Source organism: Xenopus tropicalis, chromosome 3 (assembly GCF_000004195.4).
Source record: "Xenopus tropicalis strain Nigerian chromosome 3, UCB_Xtro_10.0, whole genome shotgun sequence".
Taxonomy (NCBI): domain Eukaryota; kingdom Metazoa; phylum Chordata; class Amphibia; order Anura; family Pipidae; genus Xenopus; species Xenopus tropicalis.
In genome coordinates this window covers 103,621,775-103,630,556 of record NC_030679.2, presented here as the reverse complement: position 1 = coordinate 103,630,556, position 8,782 = coordinate 103,621,775, and the positions used below count along the sequence as shown (strand labels likewise).

General features: G+C 41.8%; 1 long non-coding RNA gene across 2 annotated transcripts in view; it reads left to right on the top strand.

Moving 5' to 3' along the window:
- Window positions 1–7,027: 7,027 nt before the first annotated feature.
- LOC105946762 overlaps window positions 7,028–8,782 on the top strand; it is a 192,944-nt gene continuing 191,189 nt past the window's right edge. Inside the window, exon 1 of one of the 2 annotated variants that reach the window (XR_004222041.1) lies at window positions 7,028–7,322. This is a non-coding gene — a long non-coding RNA (uncharacterized LOC105946762). The remainder of the gene's footprint in view (window positions 7,323–8,782) is intronic. The other variant, XR_001170200.3, reaches the window with a different exon arrangement.

Genomic DNA, 8,782 nt, shown 5'->3' with positions numbered 1-8,782 from the left:
GTTCCTTAAAGTTATTTTACCAGGGGCCTTATAAACCCCCCCCCCCTCATACAGACAAATCACATCTATTCCACCAACCCTGCAATGTGATTCAGTTTTTTAAAACTAACTCTTTAATGAGATTCCTCAAATTCTGTCATAAAAAGAGCTATTAATTAAGTCTAACTATTGGGGATGCTCTTTGCCATCTGGTAAATTGCTTTTTTGCACCTCTGACTTGTACAGCAACAGAGATGTGGGGTTTTATTTTGGTTGCAAGGCTATTAATATCACCCAGTACATTTTGGGCTTTGACAGAAGTAGATAATGAAATGCAAATTTTAATCCTTTTAGCATGAAGGATTGCATCTGGGAGGAGGAACGCTCCCCACAGAGGAATATATTAATGCTAATGTAACTGTTTGTGAATAGTTTCATGGAAATAAACGTATTGATTCAGTTAAATGAAAAAGAATTTAGGTAGAATAGAAAAGAAGCAGAACTGTCGCTGTTATGACTACAGCAGACTCTGAAGCAGGAAATGTGATTAAACAGACTTCGCTACTGATACCAGGTTGGGCGTCTGTGTTCTCCCCTAACGGCTCTTTATGTGTAATTTGATTAAGTAGCTCTATTTTGGAAAGGCAGGGTACATATGGTAGCACTTACTTCAATAAAGCAATAGCATTACTGGCTGCACTATACATATAGTTATACTAACTATACAGTCCCTAAGAACTAACCAGGGATTTCTAACCAGAGCTCCCTCATTCAGGCCTATAGCACATGGGGTATTTTGTCTGCCACTCCCCTCAAAGTATCAGACAAAACCCCTCACTCTGCCTGTCATCACTCAGAATACATACAGAATATAATACATGCTGGCACCGAGGCCCATGTGTTGATGACAGAGTGGGGCAATTTTACAAGTGGTGTAAATTTATCTGCAGGAGGTTGCACATCTCTAGAATGGACAGAATCGGAGCATGTACCTACAGAAGTTTCAGCTCAAGAATGAGGTTTAGTGTATTAACACTTACTCAGGCGTTTTGCCCAATGTTTCTCTGCGGTGGAATACAGCATGTTGCATTCCATCTGCATTCGGTGCATAGAAGCGCCTGTCTCAGTACAGACACATAAGAAAGAATAAATTGCGTTTTGTTCTGGGCTTCCCTGTGGTGGAACATAGGTGTGCACCACCGCAGGGCAAAATACCAATCAATAAGAGTCCTAATAGAAGCTCCTGGATGTGTTGTTAATAGGGTTGCCGCCTTACTCTTTAATACTTGCATGTTTTGAATCCATGTCCTGCATGGCTAATTAGCAACTAATTTACAGTAAGTACATGCTTCACATAAATCAGTTCAGTCTGCAGCATGTATTTATGCCCATTTAACAAAGGTACCATATTAAGGGCATGTCAACAATTGTTTCCCATCCTTTGCATAGGCCCTGCTATCCAGTGTTGGGTCCTCATATTGATAGAGAAGTCTATAAACAGGCAATTGTGCAATCAGGGTAGGACCCACTGCCTTTTTGAAGTACAGGGCCCAGTGCAGCTGCCCCTATTTGCCCTCCACCAAGGATCGTTCTGTTTGTCAGAACAGCTTATGCATTTGTGAAGTTGGTGTAACTTTTTAACATTAATAATTACATTTTGCATCAATAGCATCAACCAATTTAATTTTATTCTGAATTTGTAACCTATAGCAACCAACAAGATTTTTACTTTCTTTAGGGTTGTTACACGCAAACCCTTGAATGTGGTTCTGTTCCCTTTTGTTCATGAATTATCCACATCCCATATTCGCATACCCTCCATATGATTAGGGTGAAAATGATCCACACTGGGTATTTTGATACCTTAAGCCAGTGCTGTCCAACTGGTGGCCTGCGGGCTGCATGAGGCCCGTGACCCCCCTCTGTGTGGCCCCCCACCTGTCTGGCTGCTTTGATGGCTTACCTTTGAGTAAGATTTAAATGGTATCAGTACTGAGATTAACTGCCCCCCTGCATGGTTCTCACCTGAGATTCAGGCTGTAATCCCCCTGTATTGTTTAAAAATGTAATCCCCTGTGTTGTTAACACATTTTAATTCCTGCATTGTTCACCCCCTGCAGTGTTCACACCCCAGGCTCAGGCTGTAATCACCCACATTGTTCACCTGTTCATACCTCAGACATTGTATGGACTGCCTGACCTATGCTGCCTGTGTGTATGGCACACAGAGGCAGCGCAGGCAGAGTATGGCACACAGGCAGTAAAGGGCAGGGAGGGTATGGCACACACAGGCAGGGTAGGGCAGCCAGAGCATGGCACACACAGGCAGCTAAGGGCAGGCAGAGTATGGCACACACAGGCAGCATAGGGCAGGTAGAGTATAGCACACACAGGCAGGGTATAGCAGGCAGAGTATGGCACACACAGGCAGCATAGAACAGGCAGAGTATGTCACACACAGGCAGCATAGGGCAGGCAGAGTATGGTACACACAGGCAGGGTATAGCAGGCAGAGTATGGCACACACAGGCAGGGTATAGCAGGCAGAGTATGGCACACGCAGGCAGCATAGAACAGGCAGAGTATGGCACACACAGGCAGCATAGGGCAGGTAGAGTATGGCACACACAGGCAGGGTAGGGCAGGCAGAGTATGGCACACACAGGCAGCATAGGGCAGGTAGAGTATGGAACACACAGGCAGCATAGGGCAAGCAGAGTGCTGCCTATGTGTGCCATACTCTGCCTGCCCTATGCTGCCTGTGGGAGATGAACCTGGCAGGGGTTTGTTCTGGGAGTTTGTTAACAGTTGGAAATAGCCATTAAATGGTCCCTAAGGTGTGTAATTGTGTGCTGGGGGTTGCTGTGCTATCCACAGGGGAGGTGGAGGAGGCATATGAATTTAAGGCATATGTCTTAATATGACATAATATAATTTTTTCACATATCAATGATGGTTGATATCCCCACAGTGAGGACCAAGCATTTGGGTTTTTGCTGCACTACCACCATTGTGATAAAATGGGTGTGGTTTGAAGTGGTTGTAGTTAAAAAGGGGAGTGGTCAAAATGGCTTCCATTAGTGGCCCTCCACCATGTATGCTAGAGAAATTCCGGCCCTCGGCACCACAGAAGTTGGACAGCACTGCCTTAAGCTGTATTACCGGGACTGGATTGCTATCACCCTAATGATGCTGTGCCTGGCAGGGGGCTACATGAAAAAGAGGATGACAGCAGATCTGCTGCAAAATGCAGGCTGAGGAAAGCACATGATCTGCACAGTGAGCCCCTGCTCTAAATGTTTTAGGGCAGCTGTAAAAAGAGTCAAAGGGTGGTGGAGATATACATTGTCTCCCCATATGTCTGGAAATTGTTTCTGAAATAACCTTCATATCAAGCACAAGATCATTGAAGTAGCCACTAATCTAGATGTACTATTTATTTGTGAACTTGGGTATAATGAGCAAAAAAAGAAGTAATATTAATCTAAAAATGCAGAAACTGATATGTAGGAGTTGTAAGCAGGTACCAACAAAACATGTTCCCAGCACATGTATGTACAGGTTCAGGACAGAAGGTAAATTAAACCCCAAGGAATGTACAGTTAATGAAGAGTGTTTCTGGGGGAGGAAAATGCTATTTCTGTATGAAATTCAACCTATATTTAAATTCATATCAACATCCATTTGATATTCTGCAGGGGAAATTGGCACAATTCACATTTACATAACAACTCCAGCTGTATTGGTATTGCCCATAATCCTAAGCACTGTTAGCTTTGATTGGGCTTTAACTGTACAGACAGGCTCAGGCTATGAGACACAGTTAGAAATATTCAGACACTGGGCATTTTAGTTAAAATATCCTAAAAAATAGACTGTCAGTACACCTTTAAAGTTGCATTGCGGCAGTCTTTACTGCCCACTTATAGCACTACTAATCACCTGAGCGACAAAACAACTGGAATCATGTGATATGTCTTATTCCCATATAACTTGCCAGTTACTTTCACCCTTGTTTCCATAAATGCTAATAATAAATGCATTTCTAGGCCCCAGGCTGACCTAAGGACGAAGACACACACACAGCGTTTAGTCGCCGCAACTGACTTTTTTACAAATTTCAGCAACTAATCGCCGCATGTGTCTTCACCATTGGCCGGTCTTCCTGATCCTCCTCACATCCCATGGAGTGGGGCTGCATTGCTAGTGGAACTCTCTGTTCTACAGTAGAAGAGCCAAATTTTCAGTTCAGTTACCAAAATTTCATCTCTTAAAGTTACAAGGAGCAGATTTTTGCCACCCCTTGTAAATTGTGGGGCACTGCTGCCAGTGGCCCTGCTTTTTGCTTTGTTTCCTCCAATGACAAAGTTGTGTCTGTCTTTTTTCTAATGTATTTTGCATTCATTACAGCTCCATGATATCCTTTTTAAAAAAGGGTACCTTAAAATGATTCCCATATTCACTGGATATGAAAATAATTTCCACATATTTAATATTACAAAAGAGGAAATGTATAATAAAGATACATTCTACTTATATGTTATTGTTAAACAATACTTTCAGATCCTGATACTTGCCTTGTGTGCTCATCTCTTCCATATCATTGCACTGAGGACTGAAAGTCACAAATCAGCATACTTTAGAAAATTAATTGGCATCAGTTTTGGGAGAAGAATCTTTCTGTCATTATGTAAAGACATTCTTATATTATAATTTAGAATTGCAGAAACACTGATTTAACCAGACATGACTCATTAATGATTTCCCCAGTGAAAGGAATACAAAAACAATAAATGCATATTGCTTTCATTCAGTATAATTTGTACTTGTTTGAACAAATATTTAGCAGCTCGGTGTTGCAAGTAAATATCCATGCTTATCTCAGTACATAAGCAGGATCATAGAGCAATTATATCAAATGTATGTGAAGATATGCTCAGAGACCGCAGAAGAATAAGGAGACAGATGGAAAACTTTAGTGAACATTTCACTAGCCATATGCTATGTCTTACCGTTGTTAACACTTGTTAACTAGAATGATTAGAAAAAGTATTCCTTCATAGTTTTTCTTTTGTTTTCCACAGTTGTGACTTTTTTTTTACTCTGAACTACTGGATGTAGGTGAAAAGCAAAACTGAGCAGTCCATATAGCCAAGAATGGGCTCAGATAACTTGTGTATCATACCTCCCAAATGTAAAGAGGGAGAAAAAGAAATGCGTGCGTAGTGCGGCAAAATCCGCATAAAACCTGCATAACACGCAAGACTTTGCATATCAGCTACTTGTGCCTGCACCTGAGCTTATTCCATTCATTCGGATGCAGACACAGGTAGGAGTGTATGGCGTGTACTTTTCAGTAAGAATCTGGCACTGTGGGCTGAGCTGATGTCAGACGTGGCGTATTCTCAGCAAGCCAAATTACGCTTTGCATTCTCTTGCGTTTTTATGCATTTTACGGCTACGTGTGCCTGCACCCGAGCATATCTCATTCATTTGTGTGCAGGCACAGGTAGGAAACATTTACAGTAGCGGGGCGTATTCTCGGCAAGCGTTTTTTGCCTTGCAGAGAATACGCCACGTCTGACATCAACCTTAAAGGAGAAGGAAAGGCTAAGTCACTTGGGGGTGCCAAAATGTTAGGCACCCACAATGACTTAAATTGCTTACTTTGTACCCCAGGCTGGTGCCTCTGTAAGGAGAAAACCACACCAGCCCGGGGTACCTGTAGCGAGCGCTTCCTTCTTCCGCGTTTCTTCTGTTGCGAAATCCCTGGGCCGGCGCATGTGCATTAGAGTGAAAAGCCGACTTTCTTGTTTAAGTTCAGCTTTTCACTCTTCTGCGCATGCAAAATGCACCAACGTGGAAGAAGGACGTGCTTGCAGCTACTCTGGGCTGGTGCAGTTTTCTCCTAACAGGGGTACCAGCCTGGGGTACAAGGTAAGCGATTAAAGTCACTTGGGGTTGCCTAATATTTTGGCACCCCCAAGTGACTTAGACTTTCCTTCTCCTTTAAAAGGGGGAAAAAACTGCAAAAATCAAGACGGTTGGGAGGTATGTATTCCCATGCAATGGAATACACAAAAAAAACCCACCATAGGAACACATGGGTTAACAGCTGTGTGCAAACACACATATTAACACCTGTGTATTTGCATCTGTAAGTATTCCACTGTCACGGCTACTAAACACCAGAAAATACCCTTCCATAGACAATACTGAGAATAGCCTCTGCTAAAACACACACAGAGACAATTATAAGTAAATGATCAGCATTGTCTATTTTAGCCGTGATAAGTAGCTGCTCTTAGTAGCTCCGTATGCCATTGGTACTGATCCATAGAATGAAACTGATTACAATTCTGCTGCTAGACAGTGGAATGCTTACAGATGCATATCCACAGGTGTTAATATCTGTGTTTGCCATGTGATGCATTTTTCATGTGGTCGGGCTTTAAACAGATACCCAACATCCCTGGAGTTGGCATGCCAATTTATTGATCACTAAACATAACTTCTTTAAAAATGTACTGGCCCAGGCTACTTTGGTGTAGAATATAGCCTATAGCATTAGTAATACAGAACTTATTATGGTGATTACCCTACTTCACATGCAACCAAGGCCAAGGATATCTGGGAGCAAGAATCAAGATGGCAGCAAAGTGCTTCATGCTAAAGTCACAGATGTCAACAAACCCCATGTCATGAGGGAGTTAATGATCCAGTCCTGTTTTTTTTAGGTATAAACTCCTCTTCACACTAAATTATAACATAAAATAAGGTCTCAAAAAGGTTTCCCTCATGATTTTTAGGGCTGGCATCGAGTAGAAGGTTAGTGATTGGAGTCACTGGGGGTACCTGACATTGTCTCCCTTCAGTGATTTGGGGTTTAGTTCTCATTCAGTACAGCCACCGTGCAGTTGCTGAAAGGGTAGCAGCCCAGAATCAGGTGTTTTTCATTCATCTGAATTATTTCATGGCAATGGTGCAAGATTTACACCTCTACCACTGCAAGAGTGGGGGGTGCTCATTTCAGATATGTTTGCACAGAGTTACAGCCATCAGATATATAATGAAGAAAGTCAATATACCTGGTGTATTCCGAAGCAGGAAATGTGAAGGTGCGAGAAAAACTGAAACTGCTTACAAATAGACACTCAGGTCAGTGGTAATACAGGACCAAAATTTTCCCCTCAGTCAAATGCGCACTTCCATTATCCCTCTGTTGTTTCCTTACTGGGCACTGGGAGTGGAAGCTGGCTAGCATGCCTGGGCTTGTCCCCTCACTCTGCCTACAGGGAGTTGCAGTAATGGAGGGGCTGCTGGCAGGGCCAGTCTGAAGCTGGGTAAGTCCAACATGTAAATGTACAGTAAATAGTGCACTGGTGCTGCTGTAACAGTATAGGTATAATACATGCTGCTGTGCTTTGCCTCACTGCATTACTTACATAGTGTATTCCTGTCTATTGTTACCTACTATAATCACACATTGAAAATGCAACATAGTTTGGAATATATAATATTGTGTATCATAGTTTCAAACATACATTTATTTGTAGAGAGCTTTATCATTTCATCTCCTGAAAAATACTATGAAAATTCCCTGTTGCTGCCTGAGCTACCCCTAGCACAGGATCAAGGCATTAGTAATTAGCCCTATAGCATACCAGGTGGGGGGTGGATTTACAAATTTGGTGTTTAAATTTCCTAAAATGTTTGTTTTTACCCAAAAACCAACAACAAATGCACATTGCCTGACCGCCAACTATTTATGCCACCCTATGGCAAAATGTTTTTTTTGTCAACAATTTTTTACTTCAATTTAATTTTTGCTTCTGAATCCCCCCCCTGTACGTTTTTTTAGGGGGGGTTTCATTTTAAAGGTAAGACACGGCAATCATATTTATAAAGTTCAGTATCCATAGCTCTTTAAATTTGCTGTGCAATACATTTTTATGTGTTCCAGCACAGTAATGCAAGTCTTGACTGATTTTAACCCAAGTGTCTGTACCCACCAGTGATAAACACAGCATTTTCCAGTAAGCATTGGCTTCTAGTCCCATTGGTAAAAGATGTCTGGTCAGTTAGTAGAGGCAGAGTTCTGCACAGGGCAGGCTACAGGCATTAAAGCTGCCATTGCCTTGAAAGGGGTAGTTCACCTTTACAGTTAGTCTGAAGTAGACAATGATATTCTGAGACAGTTTGCAATTTGTTTATATTTTTATGGTTTTTCAGTTATTTACTTTTTCTGCAGCCCTCCATTTTGCTATTTCAGCTATCTGGTTGCTAGGGTCTTATATTGCCTAGCAACCAGGCAGTGGTTTAAATAAGAGAATGGAATACGTATAGTATACGAAGTAGGAAGATAAGTAATATAAAGCAACAATAACATTTGTAGCCTTTTTTACTTAAAAAGTGCTTTTTTTGTTTGTTGGTGGATCATCTCAAACTTCCCTGCACAGCAAACACAGGTCTAACCCTTTATCTTCTGCAGACAATAGACCGTATGGTGCTAGTTCTGTTTCCTGTTTCTTCAGTATTTTATGGGAATTGGGTTTTGTCCAGTAATGCCAACTCCTCATAGTGGCCACCAAGGCTTTAGAGGTCAAATAACTATGAGTACATCCACTACAACTGTAACATGTGCTAAATGCATGTTTAAAGTAGAACATAATGTTAAAATGTGCTTGGCATCTTGTAACAGGGCAAATAACTAGCCTGAGCTAGCGTGTGTGTTCCTTGTTGGACAGTCTAGGGTGAAATTCAGCTGTTTTGGTCAAAATTATCTGTCTGGGGTTCAAAGTTT